Genomic DNA, 21967 nt, shown 5'->3' on the forward strand with positions numbered 1-21967 from the left:
TATTGAGGAGAAAACTAACATGATTCAGGAGATACAAGAGAAAGAGATTAAGGAGAAAGCTAACATGATTTAGGATCTAGAAGAGAAGTTGTGAAGATTTCTTACAATAAGAAGATACCTTACAATGAAGCTAAATGAACGTCATGAATACATTAAGAAAATTGAATAACTATATGAAGGTGCTATTATAGAAGAGTCTAAGAAATCCATTGAAGAGTTGATGGACAAAAATGAAAAGTTAAAAGAAAAAGTTAAAAACCTACAAAGAGAATTGGAAAGACAATCGTTTAGAATGCATGAAGACTTAGAATGAAAAAGTAAAGATGAAGATGCTAGGAAAGTTACATAAGATGCCAAAATAAATGTTGAGAATGCACTACATGACAAGGATGAATAACACTCTTCACTATATTACAAGAGAATGCTATTGTGCATAAACACCTTCATGCGAAGACTATGGAGAATAAGGAGATTGCAACTGAGAACCTAACGTTGAAGGAAGAAAATGAAAAAATAAAGAGAGAACTAAGGATAGATAAAGATGCAAATGAAAAGAAGAAATAATACAATGAGAGCATGCAAAAGCTTGATGAGAAATTGAAGAATCAAAGAAGACATAATTATACAACCAGTCTTGGATACAAAGTTCAGAAAGAAGATATGATCGGAGAAACATCGTATTTTGAATCTAAGATCTATTAAAAAAACCAAAAAGAACTACAAAAAATTCAAGTAAGAGATTTAATAAACCCACTTTCTTTAACTATGGAAGGAATGGTCGTACTACTAAAGTGTGTGGAAGAAAAATCTTCAACAAGTCAAACTCATTTTAAGGTTGTTGCTATAATTGTCATAGTGTGGACATGCTTCCTATGAGTGTAAAATGAAGTCTAAATCCAATAGTAGTACTTTTTATGGACTCAGTGTTTACCGAGTGAAAAAGGTAAACAAAGGACTCAGTGTTTACCGAGTGAAAAAGGTAAAAAAAGGACTTAGTGTTTAAAGAGTGAAAAAGGTAAACAAAGGACTCAGTGTTTACCAAGTGAAAAAGGTAAATGAAGGACTCAATGTTTTTCGAGTAAAGCAAGGTAAACGAAGAAGTTAGTTTCTACCGAGTGACACTATATCTATCGAGTCACCAATGGTTACCGAGTTCCAAGAAATGTTGTGTGGATAGTATGAACTGAGCCTCTACTTCTACCGAGTGCATGACAATGTCGAGTAATGTAGTGGATGTGGAGTATCAGAAGGTCACCAAGTTAGTTTGAGGAACCTGAGTTTTCTACTATCTAGCCGACTCTGTAATGTTTTGTTCACTTGTGTTTTGGCCGACCTTGCAATTGTAAATATTGGAATGGTATATATGTAATGTATGATATCATTTGTAGAAAGTGAGTAAGATATGGATAAATATATCAAGAGAGACATGTAATATTTTGGAAATCAGCAGAAGAGCAAAATATTCAGCAAGGTCTATAAGGAGTAGAACAGATTCATCAGTCACAAGAGGTGATCTATACTTCAAGGATCTAATTAGTAAATCAAAATTTTAAGTAGATCCACTATTTCGTCCTAACAGGTGAATCAATTTTGTAAATCCTTTAACAGGGTAGACTTAACAGTCTTTGTATAAATCTCCTAACAGAGTGCATACTTCAGTGTATGTTTGTAAATCCTCTAACAAGGTGGACCTAGTAGTCCTTTGTGCTCCTAATAGGGAAAATCATCAGAAGTGATCAATGTAAGTGTTAACCGGCCAACTTCATACTGTAGTAACAAAGTTTTGTGGGCATCATCCCCACCCCAGTTTTACTTTCTATTTGGAAGGTTTCTGGGTCACCAAATCTCTGTGTACATGTGCAATGAATGTTTAATCTTTCAATTATGCAGTAGATTAGATGAATGAATGATGAATGGTTAAAATGATGAATTGTTTAAAAGTTTTAAAAGTTATTGATTCACCCCTCCCCTCTCAATAACCTATCTTATCCTAAATATTTCCAACAATTGGTATCAGAGCTTTGTGGTTCTCAGGATAAAGTTTGAAAGCTTGAGCAAAGATTAAGGACAATGGAGATATTCAAACTTGACAAATCTATTGAAAATGAAAAGCTAGATCTGGAAATGGCCATGGCTCAACTCAAAGAAGCTAAGGATCATCTTTCTCAATCTCTAAAGAGAACGAAGGAAATTGAAAGACAAATGAATGATCATCAATATGTTGAAGAAAACATTGAAGACCTTTTACCATCAAGTAGTTCAAATGAAGCCAATGAAGCAATCAAAGAACTCCTAGCAAAGAATGGTTCTCTATAGGAAGAAGTAAGACATCTTAAAAGAGAACAAGAAATCCAATCAATCAAGCTATGTGAAGTTTTGGAACAACGAAACAAGGCAAATGAAGACTTAGAGGCAAGAAATAATCAATCCCTTCAGCATGAAGATCTTGTAGGTCAACTATCTAATGAAAATGAAGAAATTATGAATCTAAGATCTGAGAATGAAAGTTTGAGAAATGATTTAATCACTGAAAGACAAATCAATGCAAGCTTACAAAGTGATCTGAGATTTGAAAGACAAATCAATGAAAGTTTGGAAATTGACTTGATCATTGAAAGATAAGTCAATGAAAGAATGATGAAATCTCAAGCAGACATGAATCAATTGAATTAACAAAATGAGTAGAATCTTCATAGACAAAAAGGTAAAGCCAGTCTTGGATATAAGGAAAAAGGTGAAACCTCCAAACAAGGTGCCCAAAGGAATCAAAGACCTACTTGCAATCACTATGGTAAGTTAGGTCATACATCAAACAAATGTTGGAGTAATGGAAAAGGAAAATTCAATGACAAATGCTACAATTGTAGTCAGCATGGTCATAAAGCTAATGAATGCAAGGACAAGCCAAAGTTTGAAGGAAATTGTCACAAATGCAAGAAGCATGGTCACAAGGCATTTGAATCCAAATCCAAATCATTCAATCTAGTTGAACAACCTGTTAAAGTAATCTTTGGATGGGATTACAATACCTGGTGTAGATGTCATTATTGTGGAGAATATTGACATATTGGCAAAGACTACTCAAGGCATCACTTGAGAAAAAAGGATACAACCATAAGATGTTACACATGTACTGAACTTGATCATATAGCTAAGAATTGCATGAATATTGGAAGAATTGAAGATGAAAAGAAAGCTAAAGCTGATAACATTCAGAAGTAGATGAGACACCAGTGGATTCCTAAATCTACCGAGAAAGACAGTTCAAATGATGGTCATGTCACTCAAGAAGTGGGTGACTCCACCATTTCCAATTAGATTTAAGAAGAATTAGGAACTGTATCATCAAGCTATATCCAGAGTAGTTCCAAATGCAAGTAAGCAAAATTGATCAAATCACTATTCCAGATACACAAAGATCAAAGGAAAGGTATCTTTCGCTGAGTTGCATCTACCGAGGAAAGTCGGTTGAAGACCTTATCGAGCTAGGTCGGGAGTAGCTAAAATTTTTTTTGACCACCGAGTTGCAAGGATTTACCGAGTAAATCAATGATAGACTAGCAAGAACTATGTCATCATAGCTACCTTCATACCGAGCATTAATGATAGTATTTTTGTCAAAAGGACAAAATTCGATTTCATTCTTCATCACGATTTTAGAGCAAAGAAATTTCTAGCGTATCTAGAGAAAATTCCAAGTGATTTCAAGCAATTTTCAAGTGGAGAATTTGTTCAAGATTTTTTTATACTTACTGAGCAGCTATGGCATCTACAAGCACTAGCAGCACCAAGGTGAAGAGGGGTTCATAAATGCTGGTAAAGGGTATAGAATTGAATTTGCCCCACTTCAAAATTGTTTCGACCGTTGCAGAAACACTCGACCCAAATGGAGCTCAATCATGAATTCCACCTAAGGTACTTCTTATCAATGATATTCGTACTCATTTCAAATCTTCTATTCAAGAAATTGGAAACTTAGAAATGGACAATACCCTAGGTGAAATGAGTGTAGATGGCTCTCTGAAACCTGAATTCAAGCATCTTGAAACCAAATGCTTGACTCATATCTCACATATGCCTAGAAAATTTCAAACCAAATGGATTAGGTATATTTTGAGTCGGGTGCATAATGGGCAATTATGGTTAGAGCAGCTAGTGTTAATCACAAAGAAGATGATTCACAAAACATGAGTCTCCCTATGCTCAACAAAGCTAAATCCACCAAAACCCTAGGTTGGGAGGAGTTACAGAAGAAAACCCTAGCCAAGTGGGATGGTAGAGGTTTAAAGGTCAACATTGTATCAGATGTTGAACTAAGATTTGGCATTCATGTCATTGCCCATAAAATCTATAGCTCTAGTCGACCGAACAATGTACCTTGTGAAGCTGTGGATTTGGCCTTCAAAATTATAAAGAAAAACCTTGAATTTGACCTGTTGAAAGTATTGTTAAGACAATTGAATAAAAATATGGATAGTATAAGGACTTCCAAGAATAACCCTTGTAAATTCAATTCTTTGTTGATCTGTTTATTTTTCTACATTATAAAATTCTTTCCATCTAAAGGAACTGTCGTATGGAGGAAAGACATTCCAATTTTATATTAGATAAATGAGTTTGTAGCAGAGATGGGTGAAAATTTTGATAGCATCATGGAAAATTATTTTGAAGATTTCAAGGAGAGAATGAACAATAGGTTCCAAATTCCTCCAAAACTAGTTGAAGATTACAGAGATGATGTATGCTTTATGGTTGACTATGACAAGGTATACATTCAGGCATTTAGACCCCGAGTTGCATGGGTGAAACCTCTTCCTTATGAGGTAAATATTGATGAAGCTAGAGACATCATAGAAGCACTAGTAAATGAGCTAGTAAACCCAAGGCAACCAAATTTTTGAACTTATGATGAAGCAAAGGCTAGAATTGAGCTTGAAATCAAGCTACCACAGGCCATAAGCAAAGGCAAGAGGAAGATAGCCAAATTTAAAACTGCTACTGACCCTCTTATGCTAATAGAAGGAAAAGATGAGGACAAAGGAGATGATGAAGAAGGAGGAGAAGAAGAAAAATATGAAGAAGAGCCATCAAAGAAGAAAGGTAAGGTAATTATTACCAAACCTAAGAAGAAGCCTACTGTAGTATTCACTAGAAGGACTAGAAAAGGCAAGTAGGAACCTATACTAGTCAGGCCTGCACCCACATTCGAGGAAAGGCTTAAACAATTAGAAGAAGGAGCTGGCATCACAAATTTCAAGGCATTGAAATTTGAAACAAGAACAGATGCTGAGAAAATGTAGATTGAGGAACTAGTACTCAGCAAAATGGGTAAATGGAAATACTCCTTGGACCAGCTTGCCTCTCAAATCTCCAAAGAACTACTGGAGAGATTGCAACCGAGATGGGAGTCAGCTACCCAAACAATAAAGACATATATGAGCAATCTCTGAAGAATCTTAGACCAAGTCTCATTGGAGCAAAAATAAAGACTAAAATGAAAAACCATGAAGGTAAAATGATGATCAGATTTTACACCTATTTGATTTTAATCAAAGACATTGAGCATGTTGTAAATGATGCAACAAACATGTGGAAAATATCTATCATTTTCATAAGCCCAGTGAATACCCAGTAGAAATCAAGGATGATGACAACAATGACAGTGATGATATTAATGGCACTCCATTCATCACAGTCTCACCAAGAGAGCTGCATGCACTAATGGAAGAAGACAAGGAGGAAGAAGGAATGGAGGAAGAAGTTGAAGAGGATAAGGAGGAAGATGATCCAGTAAAAATTGTAGCAGCAGTTATTGCATCCCTTCCTCACTCTCCACCTAAAACTATCACATCATCAAGGTTGGAGTTAGCTTCAGCAGGTTTGATAGCATCTACATTAGATTTATCATCTGCACCTGCCACATCATAGCTCTAGGTATCATCAATGGAAGTGTCTACCACTTCATCTACCGACATGCAACCCTCTTCTTCAGCTACTGAGCTAGCCTCCTCAGCTCCATCATCATCAGTCGGTATAATAGTAAGTCCTACAATTTTGTCAGTTCCAGCTTGTTCCATAATTTTGTCAGCATTATCTATATCTACTTCAAATCCAGGTAGTTCAGATACTGCTCTATCGAGTGTATCATCATTTTTGGAAAGTATTCCAATTTTTGATCCAGTAAATACTTCTATTGGCATTCAATCCTCAAGTCATATCCCAGTTTGTACTGCTAGTCCTTCCATCTCCACTACTGTGTCTATTCCTAAGGTCAAACCAGTCATCACAGAACTCAAACAAAAGCATCCATTAAGACTTTTGATCACTGGAAAGGAAATTCTAGAAGATATTGACTTAGACACAGAGATGGTGATTCCAAAGATTGACTATGAAAATGCTACCATTGAAGAGATGAGGTATGCTAGTCAACTAATAGAGATGAATGCTACACAGAAGTAGTTAAGATCTGAAAGGGATAAGGAATATAGAATAATTGAGAATGCCAAGAATATAATTACAGATGCTATAGGTGTTGAAGTAGATTGTACTCAACACATTTTGATTCAGTTAGAAGAGGCTGTAAATAAATTCAATGAGGACACCTCTGGTCAAGAAAAATTGATTGAAAAGGCTGAAAGGAAATTTGATAATAATGTGCTTGAGCACATTGCTCAGCACATTGTAATAAAATAGGCAGAATTGTCCACCATTTTGGCCAATCTTGAAAATTCCTTTAATAATGTAACTTCACTTTTTGCCAAACTTTGTGATGTTACTGAGTACACCAAGGAGATCAAAGAAAAATTGAATAAAATTGATGAGGATATGAAGGTCAGTGCCCAAATGCTGCAACTTGACCCCAATTCAAGTTCATCCCATCATTTTAGAATCAGATTTTTGTCAAAAAAGTAGGCAGAATTGTTGAGATTTCTAGTCTAACATGAAAAATCATGTAATATTTTCTTCTAATGTAACAAAGAAGTACAAAAATAATATTTGTTTCCTAGTGGACACAAATTCATCTATATTGTAGGTAGTAGAACCTATAAGAGGATTTCCTTCCACTTATAGGATATGAGGTTGATGATGATGATGCTAGTATTCAAGCTAACATGTTGTTGTAAAAAATTGTGGACAAAATTGAGAAAGTTTTAGTACCTATGATGAAATTCTTGTAGGAAATCTAAAAAGATGAATACACTAGAAGCAACCAAGAGGAGATTGATAGAACAAGTCCAACAAGCACTAGGTGAAGGAGTTGCGACATCTAGTAGAATCACAATCATGATAAAGGGTGCATCAACCAATATTCCCTCCACCTACAAAAGAGTAAAGATGAAGGTTACTCAATTAGTTGCCAAGGAAGAAAACAATGAATTAATAAAAAAGAAGAGACAACTTCTTGGTGCTCAAATTGATTGGTTAGGAATCCTATAAACTTGCCACTTAATCTTTGGATCTTCTAGCTCAATTTGGTCAACTAACATGAATGATCCTCAAAGATCAAACTCCTATGCACTTCAGGCTCTACAGGCCGTAGGCAAATGAAACTATACGTTGACCTTGAAAATGATTTAAGTCTTGTATTTTATTTTATAGAAGATAGGTTATGGAATGCTTTGAGTGATTTTTCTTGGAATGGAAAGTGATTCTCAAGTTAAAACAAATCTATGCCTTTAATGATTTTGGGATGTTTGGTTAAATAAATTAAAAGTATGAATGGGAATGATTTGATGATTTGTAGATGAGTAAGGCAGTGCAACATTAGGCCGCAAGAGTATATCAATTCAAAGAAAAAATGAAGATAAGTCCCTTACCAAATTATGGGAAAATAGAGTCAATTATAAACCAATTTATTATTATCAAATTGTATGGAGTTAGTTCACCCTAGCATCAAGTACTAGACATAGACCTTCAAATATAAAACCCTAGTCTAACTATACTTAACGTCAACCAAAGAAGACCCATTAGAGAAATGATGCATATCATGCAAATTTTGATAATCAAAAGTATATATCAAGTTTGATCTATCAATAACAACATTGATCCAATAGGATGATTATTGAATGCATGCAATTACAAATTGAAACAAAAACAACATCTTTATATTTATTGAAAGAAGAAGTTCAATTGATCAGTACCATGTTGATCTCTAAGCCTATGTTGTTGATTAGTGTCCAAAAAATTAGTCATTTACTAGGCACGATTACAAGGTCATCACTATGACCAGGATATCTAGTAAAGGCCAAGCATACAATATTGTTAATACTGAGCATGATAGTGATTGCCAAGTATTCAGTAGTGATCAAGAAGATGTATGTGCCAAGAAATATAGTTGAGACTGAGAATGTTGGCAAGTTATTGATTGCTAAGAAAATAGGTATATAGATGTCAAGTCACAACATATAGAAGTCTACATGAGCAAAAGTCAGAGCATTCAAGTGTTGAGCAGTTTAGTTTTGACACATATGTTTGTAATGACACAAACACATATGTAAACCATTTTGGTTGACTTTTAATATTTCCAAAGCTAGCTAAGAAGATAATCACACATAATTTTATAAGGTAATGATCCCAAGGCATGAAATTCAACCAATCATAAAATGGGATAGAAATGACAAAAGATGAAGTGTAAAGTGTCAATAAAGATCTAGAACCTTCACAATACATCTATTTAAGGAGGTTTCTAATCCTAGAATCATGTGGAGTATCCTTATGTGAGTAGGAAGGAAGGAATGGATGTATGGATGCACATGTGAAGGAGCGAAGATTAAGTTCAAAGATCAGACAAAGAGAAATTAGAGTAGTGTAGGGCTAAACAGAGTAATTAGATTAGGAGATTAGATAAGAGATATAGAAAAGAGGAGACCCAAGATCAGCTTATAGAGAAAACTGAGGGTCAGGTGTTAAATCAATTATTATTAATTGAGATAGGGCAAATATCTTAACAGAGTGGTTTTAACAGACCTATGTAAACCTCCTAACAGAGTCCTTACTTTATTATGAGTGTAAAATCCTTTTACAAGGTGAGACCTAATACTCTCTTTAGATTTTCACAGGGAAGACCCCTCACAAGGTAGATCATAATTATGAACAAACATTGTAACCCTAATAGGTCAAATTTATTGTTACATCATTAAAAAATTGTGGGTTTCATCCCCACCCCTATTTTACCTTCATCTTGAAGTGTTTATGGGTTACCAAATTAGTGTGTTATGTGTTGAAATATTTATGGATGTGATGTATTTCATTTATGTTTTAACGTTACAATTTTAGTGGTATATCTATTACATGAGATGAATTAGGTGTGGATTTATGAAATTGATTTTGAAGTCAAAAGTTTAAGATTGTGATTCACCCCCTCCCTCTCAGTATCTTGTTTCCCATATACTCACTCCAACAATTGGTGTCAAAGCTCAATTCTCTTATTAGAAAGCTTAACAACTTGAGAGGGTCAAATAATGGAGATGGAAGTGTATAAGATGGAAAAAATCATTGAGAATTAGATGATTGAAATCTAGATTGTATTACAACAATTAGAAGAAACAAAAGAGGAGTTAAGGAAAATCCTTAAAAGAAGAAAAGAGATAGCTATTTAGAAAAATGACACTTAATATAAGAAGTTGACACACAAGGACTTCTTGACAATGGAAAGACTGGTAAAAATGATGAAGCATTGATAGAATTGCTAGAGAAGAATAATGCCCTAGCAAAAGAAGCAAAAGATCTCAAGATAAAATAATAAATTCACTTAGTTACACTATTTGAAGCAATAAAACAAAAGAAGAAAGAAATGGAAGAAAAGCTCATGGCTAAAGAAGATAAAAGACATATAGCTAGCAGATTTGAAGAGAGATCATTTGAAGTGCAAAATCTTACAAATAATCAATTGGATATGATAAATCAACTAGTAATTACAACTTAGGAAGCTAATATAAAGGATTTGGAGATCACAAATCTAAGGTTACAGAATGAGAAATTGAAAAGTGAGTTAAGGCATGAAAAGGAACTCACAAAAAGATTGAATAAACCAAATGAAGTAATCAAACACTTTGAAGAAATGTTGAGGTCACATAAAACAAAAGAAACCTCTAGACTTGGATACAACAAGCACTTCTCATCTACTAAAGAAGGAGAATCATCCAAAAGTGGAGAACAAAGGAATACAAAATCAAAAGGAAAACCTACATGTGATTACTATGAGAAAATTGGTCGCACAACAAACATTTGCAAAAGCAAAAATGGTATGCAGACTCCTGAACCTAAACTTATTGGCAATTGCTTTAGTTGCAAGAAAGTAGGACATAGAACAAATGAATGTAGATCAAAGAAAAATGAATCAACCATAAATGTATCTAGATTCCAAGGTCATACAGTGCCAAAAGTATGGACATAGAGCTCATGAGCACAAATTCAAGAAAAAATCAATTTGGATAGCTAAAAAAAAAACTCATACATCAAGGAAAGGAAATTCCTATAATTGGTATTACAATACATGGTATATTTGTCACTATTGTGGAGAATATGGACACATTCCAAATAATTGCATCAAAACACATTTTAGAGGAAATTACAAGAAATGGCTAATTGGAGAAATAATATGTTTTAGTTGTCTCAAAGTTGGACATATGAGTAGAAACTACAAAATTAGAACACCAACGCCAACACCAAGGGAATTGAAAAACCTAAAGGAAAGAAAATATGGATAGAGATAGTAAGAGTTGGAAGCAATAGAGCAGATGAACCTATGATTGCCCAATCTAATAGATTAGGTGATCACACCATATCTCACTAAAGAAAGAAGGTATGTAGGAACTATAAATGCAATGTTAAACTTTACATAAGTTCCTAGCATGGAAGTGATAAAGGTTCATACCCACATAAGTAAAGATATATTAAGAGCTATAAGAAAAGAAAATCATAAAGTATTGAGCATCAGTGGTACAATCTATATTGATTGAGCTTTGCAATATAGATCGAGTGATCAAGAAAGGTAATATATTGACTAAATGAATTAGTTATGGCTAAGTGAGTAACCTTGACCAAGGTGAAATGGAGATCAAGAAAGGTGTCATACATAAAGCAAGTATGAGGGCATTAAATATAGACCTAAAATGAAAATTTGAAGGTATTTATCAAATTTGAACATTCATTTTCATTCACCAAGTGATCAATGAGTTTAAAAAAAGATTTCAAGGAGATTGAAGTGATTTTAGTGACTAGTGCAAAAGAATCACAACAGTGTATCAATGAATTTATGGAAAAAAGTAAGTATTATTCTCTATGTTGAGTTAAATATTTAGTGTAGATATTTGCAAAAGGTTTTGTTTTACACCCTAGTTCAGAATGACATCTGGAAGTGAAATGTTGAAGGAAAAAAATGTACAAATTATAAGAAATGATCAAAGTCCTCCACCCAACTTCAAAAATTCAATAATCCTCAAAAACATTATTGATGATATTAGAGCTTTATCATGAATTCTGTCTAGATTCTTGACTATTGAAAATATAATATCGTGTTATCTATTCAAAATAGGTGAAATTGGAGATTTTGAGATTAGAGCAACTTATGATAAGCTATGTGTTGATGGAATACTGAAGGATGAATACACGATCATTGTTGAGAAAGGGCTTACATGTGCTCTAGGATTTCCAATGGTTTTTAAATTTTAATGGATAAAGATTGTACTAAGTCATGTTGATGACATGGAAATATGGTTAGAAGGTGGCCCGATCAATATAAAAAAAGCTATCACTCGCAAGGTAATTGGGTATGATTGAAGAGTATAAGTAGTGCAACAAATTTAATGAAATTGAAAATTTGACCAAGGAAAATTGGTATGACCATGATATGTCAACTAATGGAATTGAGGACCCATTAATTGAATTTTCTATTTATGTAATTGCACACAAATTTTATCAAGTAGGTTGAATAGTGTACCTTGTGTAGCAGTGGATTTGGGCTACAAAATTTTGAAGAAGGATCATTCCTATGATCTTCCCGAGCTATAACTTCACCAACTCACAAAAAATTTAGAGGTACTGAGGAAAGAGAAGACTATCTCTTGTAAGTTTGGATCTTTATTAGTTTGTATATTTTTTTATGTACACAATCTTTTCCTACTATTGGTACATTTGCTTGGGATACAAATAGAACAACTATGGAGCAGATTAGTGATTTAATCAACAGATTGGGAGAAAATTTTGAAGCAATAATGAAGAACTACTTTGAATAATTCAAAGTAAAGATGAGGAATAGATTGAGGATTCCTAAGTCAGTTGTGGACAAGTACTATGATGAAGTATGTTTTATTGTAGACATAAATCTTTTGTATGCTCAAGCATTTTTTTCCAAGGATAACATGGGTAAGGCCAATACCCTGTGAAGTAAATGTAGATGAGGTCACTATAGTAGTCACTATAATTTTGGTAAAGGACATAGATGCTAGTGCTGAGAAATTTGGCACATAGGAAATTTTAATTGCTAATCTGATTGCTAAATTTGGCACACCCAAAATAGAAAACAAAATAAAAAGAAAGATTGCCAAGGGTGGAAATAAGGAACAAGGAGAAGGGCCTGGACAACCTATAGAGGCCAAGGAAAGCAAAGGGAAAGAAATTTTTGTTATAAAGTGTAAGGCCACCAAGTGGAAAAAGGTTGTTGTCATTGTGATGAAGGGTGCTCCCCTTAATACCATAAAAAAATCACAAAAACAAAGAAACAACACCAATTTGCAAGAATAAAATATGGGCTTCTTATCATCACCACAAATGCACAATTACATAATTTAGAATTACAATATGCTAACCCAAATGGGCACCTTCATTATAGTAATCTACAAGACAAAGCTGCAAACTACTATCCAGAGCTATCCTAGATAATGTTTGGGCCTTTCTTAAATAGGCAATTTTATGCCACCTAGGAAGGTTCTAGACACTCAAACTTAATACCTAGGGCTGACAAATCTTGAAAATACATATAGAGTCTACCAAATAAACTTTTGCCATTATTTTTGAAATTTTTGTGCAGCCCAACTTCAGAAGACCATAACTCTCAACCCGTTACTTTGACTGGCTATTATAACCACTTTTTGGAAACCTTAACTCTTGATCTACAGGCTTGAATTGGCACAAGTGCCCATCCATCAAGTTTTTGGGCCTCATCTGAGGCCTCTAAGGCCTTCAAAACTGAGCCTAGATTTTTTATACCAAAATTACACATCAAAAATATGTAATAACATTACAAATGCATATAATTTATCCATGGAACTCAATTGACAAACTAATATAACTAAAACAAACCTTCACCACTGAAATTAGAACATTTTGACTCATATGACTGACTTACTAATTATAAAGCCTTCATAGAAAACAACTATTCATTAAGACAACCCTTATTAAAACAACTGAAAGGAAATATTTTTGTGTGATGCAAGATTGCTCTTACACCCATGATACTCTTGCATCACATTAAACCTAAGATAAAGGATGACTTGAGGAAGAATATGCAAGAAATGGTGATACATCAGAAGCCAAAGGGAAAGGTGATCATCACCAAGAGAAAGGCATCTCAACTCTTTCTAAGCAAGCAATAGGAAGTTCATTAAAGAAGAGGAAACTGACTTAAAAACAAAAGCATCCAACACAAGCAAAGTCGAGGAGAAAAATGATCATAGCACAAGAGGAGGAAGAAGACAATGAAAATATCAAGTGTGATGAACCCAAAAAACTTCAAATAGTGAAGAGACTCCCTCCAATGACTATCAATCATGTATGTGAAAATTTAAGAGAATATGGAAGTGTTATGGGATTCAAAGATATTCATTATGATTCTTTGAATAATGTTGATCAAGATAAGCTTGAAGGAGCTTTGATTGACATGATGATCAAGTTTAGATGCACACCCTTGGAATTGGTAGCTGGATTTCTAGTGGGATTGTATAATTGAGTAGATGCAAAGTGGAAGTGGGCATTGTCCACTAAGAAAAAAATAAGAGAGACACCACTGGCACAAGCTATGCCATATTTGGTGAAGAATCATATTTCTATAGCCCTTAAAGATATTGTAAAGAAGTTTATGTCGAGAGATAGGGCATATAATATTTTGAAAAATAAAGCTCATGAATTTGAGCAAGACAATATTTAGATATGGAAAGAAGCATTTGGGTTGCTTGCTCCATTTGTGGAAGTGAGGGAAGGATGAGACACAATAGAATTTGAAGATGAATACAAACAAGAGGTGGTCAAGTTGATTAAGGAGATTCAACAACTAGTTAGTCATTTTGAATAGAAAGAGGCTGCCACAATAGAAGATGACATTGACATCCCTCCACCAAATTTGAATATACTGATAGAAGAGGAAATTTAAGGCTTAATGAAAGATTCAAATAAAATATATACTAACCCAATTTTTTTATATATTATAGATTATCCAAAGCATGAAAATAAGAAGATTGATGATATTGATGTGACATCAGTTCTAGAGGATACAAGTGCCAAGAAACTTAGCAAGGTTTTAATTGTATATATACTATTATGCCTATTTTACAAAAGGAGGTAAATTTTGAAAAAAAACACATGCACTGAATTAGTAGAAGAAGAAGTAATACAAAAATATTAAGAGGCTACACAAGATCTTATTCAATTTCTAAGTGTAAAGGCTATAGAATAAAAAGCTATGCCACCTATGCAACAAGTGATTTCTACACAAGTGCAACAACCAAGATCGAGATGAAGTGGAAAGGGGAAACAACTAAAATTATCACTACCAAGTGATACACCCTCATGATCTCAAGATGTGACTCATTTAGGTAAGGATGACGAGTTAGTTAGCCTTGATGAGGTAATCACATTACTTATGTATGATTTGAACAATGTCATGCCCTAAATTTAACCAGGAAAAACACAACCAACAATTTTTTTTGATGAACTTAACAAATGATACGTACACAGACCTATACTTTGTTATGAGTATTATATGGAACTATGGGGTGTTGTAATGATAACAAGTTATATCCTGCAATAATATTGGAATGTTACTTTATTCAGACATTGAGTTGAAGATAAGAGATTTAGTTGTTGTGGAAAGATTTGTTTCATTTGGAAAATCTACACTCTAGTTTCCATGGTAGATCAATTGTTTTCTAAACATCCTTTAGAACTCTGAGACATATATTAGGAGCTATATGGTTTATCTTTTCAAATCCACATCCTATCCTTGAAGAAGATATTTTGTGTAGAAATGTGAAGGACAATTCTTCTATCGATGTTGTTACAATAATTCAATAGTTTTGCAAATATGAAAAAGAGAGTTTATAGTTGTCTTAGATATTCCAACTTCCAAGCTGACTATCGTTATATATAGATGTCTTGAACTCATTATGTCCTATGTCCAATTAGTCTCTATTTTATTTTATCTTTTATTATTTGAATTTATTATTTTTATTTTCTTTTATGTATGTATACCAATTTTAATGAACTAATACGCATTGTCATTTCATTAAATGTCCAACAAATTCTATACCATCACTTTGGCAATTGAAGATATATATTTATATACTATTTATTTTCCCTAGAACCGTATTATTAATTATCAACTAACTATTATTCATAGGGTTGTTTCCAATACAAAAATCAATTTTATAAGGCTCACACATTAACTAAGGGTCAAGATCAACTTAACCACTACATAGCCTACACTTTAATGTCATTAAGAAATTTTCTCACTCAATTAAACAACATCATTATACTTAAAATTTTTTATTACAATTTAATCACCATTTTCATTTTTAACTACAAATTTAATAATCATACTTACATTCCACCCCCTCACTACAACAAAAAAATAGTTGAGTAAATAATAATAACATAATTGTTTTATTTAAATTTTTTTTACCTATACTTCTACTTAACCCCTCATATGCCTTTTTGAAAAAAAAAATATTAAAATGGGAACTACCAAAATTTCCTACACATTCATACTGACTTAATCCTAAATAAATACTTAAGCCTAATACTTTATCCTACCAACATTCCATATTAGCACTTGATTATAGCAATACTCTACTTTCAAATATTACATACATTAATCCTACCTAACACATGACTCAAATAATTATCTAACTCTAAACATCAATTCTTAAAACATGACTTCCCTACCCACTACCTAAGACCTACCCTTCCCCACCTTAGACTTCACCACTCCCCAAGCACCTATACTTCCTAGGAACATGTAATCTCTTCTCCCATGATGGATGGTGACCAAGAAGGAAGTCCTACTTGGGTCAAAACAAAGTACTACTTACCATGACAAGTTTCTATCAAGCTTTTTAGAGGTGGAGGCCTATTACCCCAAGGTTAATGACACATATTAGTGGGTGTTTCCTTCCTTCCAAGCACCTAATTTTATTGCTATTTGTAGATTTTGTAAACCAATAAACTTCCTCCCTCCTTGGTTAAGGCACCTAAGTCCTTGTGGATTTTATGATTTTTTTTTTTGGATTTGTTACATATATATTTTTGTTTAATTAATTAATATTTTGTCCCCCTAACACTTGGTGCCTAGGAAGAAGCTTTTTGATTAGATGGTTTCTCTTTTTTTCTTTTTAAATTTTTTTTTATGGTTGCAAATAGGACCACCTTTACACTCAAGTGCCTACACCTAGGCATATTATTACATAGTATTACAAATGGGTGTAGCCCTATCCTTAAATGGATATTTATATTTATATTTCCTCTAATCTTTAGCTAGGGATGATTATTTATTAGTGCTCTATAGAGAATATCCAAGGTATATTCTTCCTAAATATTATAATGTTTTGTAATAGGTAGGGATGAATTTTTCACATTCTCATATATTTTTTAGAGAATAGAAGTGCAGCTACATGAAGTTTTCTCCCTAAGTTTAATACATTTCTCCTCTTTTTTTTTTTAGGTGATCATATATTTTTGAGTTTCCAATGTTTTGATTTGACTACCCTACTAATTTTACTTTGCAAGTTTGTTATTAAAAAAACATCTATCACATCTAAGGATCTAATTGAACTTGAAAACAAATGGATCATTCTCCATGCATACACAATAAACTATCAAATATAATACTTTATTTTCATTGCATCTAAAACATGATATATGATCTTATTTTTCAATCACCTATGTTTTCAAATTGAGCCAACTATATCAATGAGGAACTACAACAACTCATGAAATGTTTTCAACAATTGATTTATAGACCAACATAAAAAAAAATGTCCCATTACTTAACTCTCCATATTACATAAAATTACCCAATGTGAAACTTACAATGTATATTTCCTTGCAAGTAACTATATACAATGATAAGAAAATTTCTTTTACATCACAACACATTTGAGCTGACATGGAACATTGGTCTTTCTTTATACACTTGATTTTTTTCAACATTGTCAAGGGTTAAACCCTAATAACTTCAAGGAATCCATCTTCACAAAATTTGCATACACACACAAACTAGAAACCATGGTGGGTCAGCTCCCATCCTAGGCTTCTATGAAGCCACCCACTAAGTAGGGGAACAAGTCCAAATGGGATACACACACCCAACACTTTCCAATGCATAAAACATATCACATAACAAAAAACAATCCCTCCCATGGCTTGCACATTGATTCACCATTGGAACCTTAACCATAGGGTGAAGGTGTGCTTTCAAAAAGGAGACTTTTCATATCATACCATATCTGCAATAACAATTTTTCATGCCCTTTTGGGGCTTTTCACAAATCAAGCAAAATTCCATGCCCTTTTGGGGCTTCCACAAATATCCGCCAAACATACTATCAACAACTATGAAGCCCATACTCCATTAACTTCCTTGCTACACCATTTTTCACTTATCATCCCCAAAGTATGGTATGAATGAATATAGCATATGATGGAGCCCATACTCCAAGGTTCTCAACTACATTTCAAGCCCAACTAAGCCCTTCACCCTGAACTTCTCTTCCCTTCCCAAAGGTTGAGTGAAGCCCTCACACCCATAACAACAATCTTCATGCTGAAGGGATTGATTATTTCTTACCTCTAGGTCTTCATTTTCCTTGTTTCTCTATTCCAAAACTTCACATACCCTGATGGATTGGATTTCTTGTTCTCTTTTAAGCTTCCTTACTTCTTCCTGTAGAGAACCATTCTTAGCTAGGAGTTCCTTGACTGCTTCATTAGCTTCATTTGAACTACTTGATGGTAAAAGGTCTTCAACATACTGATGATCATTCATTTTTCTTGCAAGTTCCTTCCTTCTTTTTAGAGATTGAGAAAGATGCTCCTTTGCTTCTTTGAGTTGAGCCATGGCCATTTCCAGATCTAGCTTTTCATTTTCAATAGATTTGTCAAGTCTGAATATCTCCATTGTCCTTGATTTGTGCTCAAGTTGTCAAACTTTATCTTGAGAACCACAAAGCTCTAATACCAATTGTTGAAAATATTTAAGATAAGGTAGGTTACTGAGAGGGGAGGGGTGAATCAGTAACTTATGAAACTTCTATCCTATTCAGCATTTTAACCATTCACCATTCATTCATCTAAACTATTGCATAACTGAAGGAACAAACATTCATTGCACATGTACACAGAGATTTGGTGACCCAAAAACCTTGCAAATAGAAAGTAAAACTGGGGTGGCGATGATACCCACAAAATTTCAATACTACAGAATAAAGTTGGTCTGTTAAGGCTTACAATGATCACTTCTGGTGATCTGCCCTGTTAGGAGCAAGTATGACTGCTAGATCCACCTTGTTAGAGGATTTACAAACATACAGAGAAGTATGCACTCTATTAGGAGATTTACAAAATGAATGTTAGGTCCACCCTGTTAAAGGATTTATGAACTGATTCACCTATTAGGATGAAGCAGAGGATCTTCTTACAACTATTTTCTAATAAGATCCTTGTTGCATTGATCACCTTATGTGATAGATATAACTTTTCTGCTCCTATGTTGACCTTGCTGTATTCCTTTTGTTCTGCTGCTGACTTGCTTTTACTTATCTCAAAAATATATCAAAATCTTCTTCATATGCGAACATCACTCTCTTTTATACACATCATACCATACTACAAATGATATCATACATTACATATATACCATTCCAATATTTACAACTACAAGGTTAGCCAAAACATAAGTGAACAAAACATTACTGAGTCGATCAGATAGTAGAAAACTCAAGTTCCTCAAGCTGATTCGATGACCTTCTAATACTCGGCATCTACTACATTACTTGGCATCATCATGCACTCGATAGAAGTAGAGGCTCAATTCATACTAGCCACACAATACTGCTTGGGAATCGGTAACCATTGGTGACTCAATAGATATAGTGTCACTCAGTAGAAGCTAACTTCTTTATTTACCTTGCTATGCTCAGTGAACACTGAGTCCTTAATTTACCTTCCTATGCTTGGTGAACACTAAGTCCTTTATTTACCTTCCTTTTCTCGGTGAACACTGAGTTCTTCATTTATCTTGCTTTGCTCGGTGAACACTGAGTTCTTCATTTACCTTTCTTTGCTCAGTGAACATTGAGTTCTTCATTTACCTTGCTTTGCTTGGTGAACACTGAGTTCTTCATTTACCTTTCTTTGCTTGATGAATAATGAGTTCTTCATTTACCTTTCTTTGCTCAGTGAACACTGTTGAACTACCCATTCACTCGGTATCCTCTGGAATGCTCGGTGAGAACTGTTTACCTGTTGAACTTATAAGGTAACCACTGAATGCTTGGTATACATTGTAGACTAAGTGATGAGCTTGGTAAGCATTTAAAACCGAATAAGTGTTTGCACTAATGAAAAATATATCATAATTCCAATAAACAACACTTGACGTTCAAATCAAAACAAGAAGATCAAGAAAGAAAGCCAAGAACTTACATGAACACAATGCACATTCACATCATCACAACACAATATCAAACTCTACAATATTAAGATTCACAATACAATGCAACATCCCATAAAAAATCCTCCAAGCTTGAAAACTCATTATGCAATGTTAAAAGAGAGAATATGGTCATGGTATGAACACCAACCTTGGTCCAAGCTAAGGAAACGGTATTTGTTGTAGATCTCCCTTCATCTTCCTCCAAAACCTAATTGTATCTAAACTTAGGGAGTGGGTGAACAATCCACTACTTTGACCAAGACTCCCTAAAAAGGCCTTCTCACTAACTATTTTAGCAAAGACACTAAGCCACTTCCTCTTACAAACTTGTCTCCCTCTAAATTTTCTATATTTGAATTAGTGGAAACATGGGAGAAGACACATGTGATAGCTCAAATTTCGAATTGATGGAAGGATGCATGGGTAAAGGCCCCCCCTAGGATGTCTAGTCACTATCATGGTCAAAATTAGGTCCCTAACATGTTATACTATCATATGGGCAACTCATTTTCACATAAAGGACACTTTGGGACCACCTAATGACCCCTTAAAACCCTAGCCAAGTCCAAATTCGAATTTCTTTTGATTGTGACCCATCCTACCCCTTGTCAAGTGGGTTTTCTTACTCATTAGTAAGGTGATTAGTTTTAGGGTAAAATGCCACCATGACCAAAACCCTAGATGACATGTCATTGCACACAAAATCCACAAGTATCAAATGACACATAATAGGACATTCCACATCACCATGACATGTCCCTAATGCATCTTTATGATTAAACATTTCCACATACAAGAAAACTTACATTTACAAAGAAAAATTCTCTCATAATGAGGCTTTTGAATCTTCCAAAGATTTACCTTGGTTAAACTATGTTCATATAGGTTTGGAACTTGTTCCCCCCAAAATTCACATGGCTCCACTTCCTGCACATTAAACTCGAGCATCAATAGTCAAAGGAGGTCAAATAAAATATATATCATAAATGCATATAATTTCAAATGTTATGTGAATCCATATGAACATAATTTGATTAAGTTTCCTTTCCTAATCATTTGAAATAACTCATTCAAAATGTTAAAATATCCAAAATATACATATCAACATTAATATTTAATCAAAATTCATTTCCTATCGTAGTGATGGAATGTTGAATCTACACTATTAGATCAATCAACATGGAAATTAGTTCCAAATACTTATTTTAGGTTAAACCATCAAAATAAAAACATCTCTACTAATATCCTTTGCTTTAGTTAAATATCATTTGGTTGCTATCAATAACCTGTTATCATTATGAGATAATTATAAAGTGTATCAATATGTCAGGTAGACAAGATGTTTGTATAGTCATGTCACATGGTTTTAGGATCCAATCATAGAATGGATTGATTATATTATATTGGTTCATAAAATCTTCCCTTATAAATACCAAGACATCCACCTAATTGACTCATCACATTTCATTATATCAAGTTCTTCTGTATAGACTTTTATCCAAAATTTGATAATAGTTTTATCTTATGACTATTAATACTATTCCCAAGAGTGAGTGTGAATTAATCTTTCCATACTAGCCGTCTAATTTAATTATCCTAATAGACCATCAAATACCAGGAACCTGTCATCATAGTTTTCTAATTTATGGCACCTCAAGTCTTTATTCCATAGGGTTTAGCTTATCAACCTAATGTAATTCGAACATGATACTTGGGACAACAATGAATTCAATATACATCAATCTCAATAAGATTTTAGGTTTATTATAAATCAAGGCATACTTAGATTCCAAGACCTTCATACCATCTATTAGCAAAAAAAATTTGCATGGTCAATTTTGAGCACCATTGAGAAAATTTGGTCCTATAAATGCTTTTGAATGAGATTGTACCCAGCTATACCTTTGAGACCCCTAAGGTGTTTAATGTTTCTAATACCCTGCATTCAGTGTGTCTAAGTGTTCTATGAAGTTAAACTATCATTTCGAACCATTCTGCGAAGTCTTGTTTTGAGTGCATTTCTAATCTGCATTTTCACCTGTG

The sequence above is a fragment of the Cupressus sempervirens genome, chromosome 11 (genome assembly GCF_028749045.1).
Source record: "Cupressus sempervirens isolate cs-2001-9-10 chromosome 11, ASM2874904v1, whole genome shotgun sequence".
Lineage (NCBI taxonomy): Eukaryota > Viridiplantae > Streptophyta > Pinopsida > Cupressales > Cupressaceae > Cupressus > Cupressus sempervirens.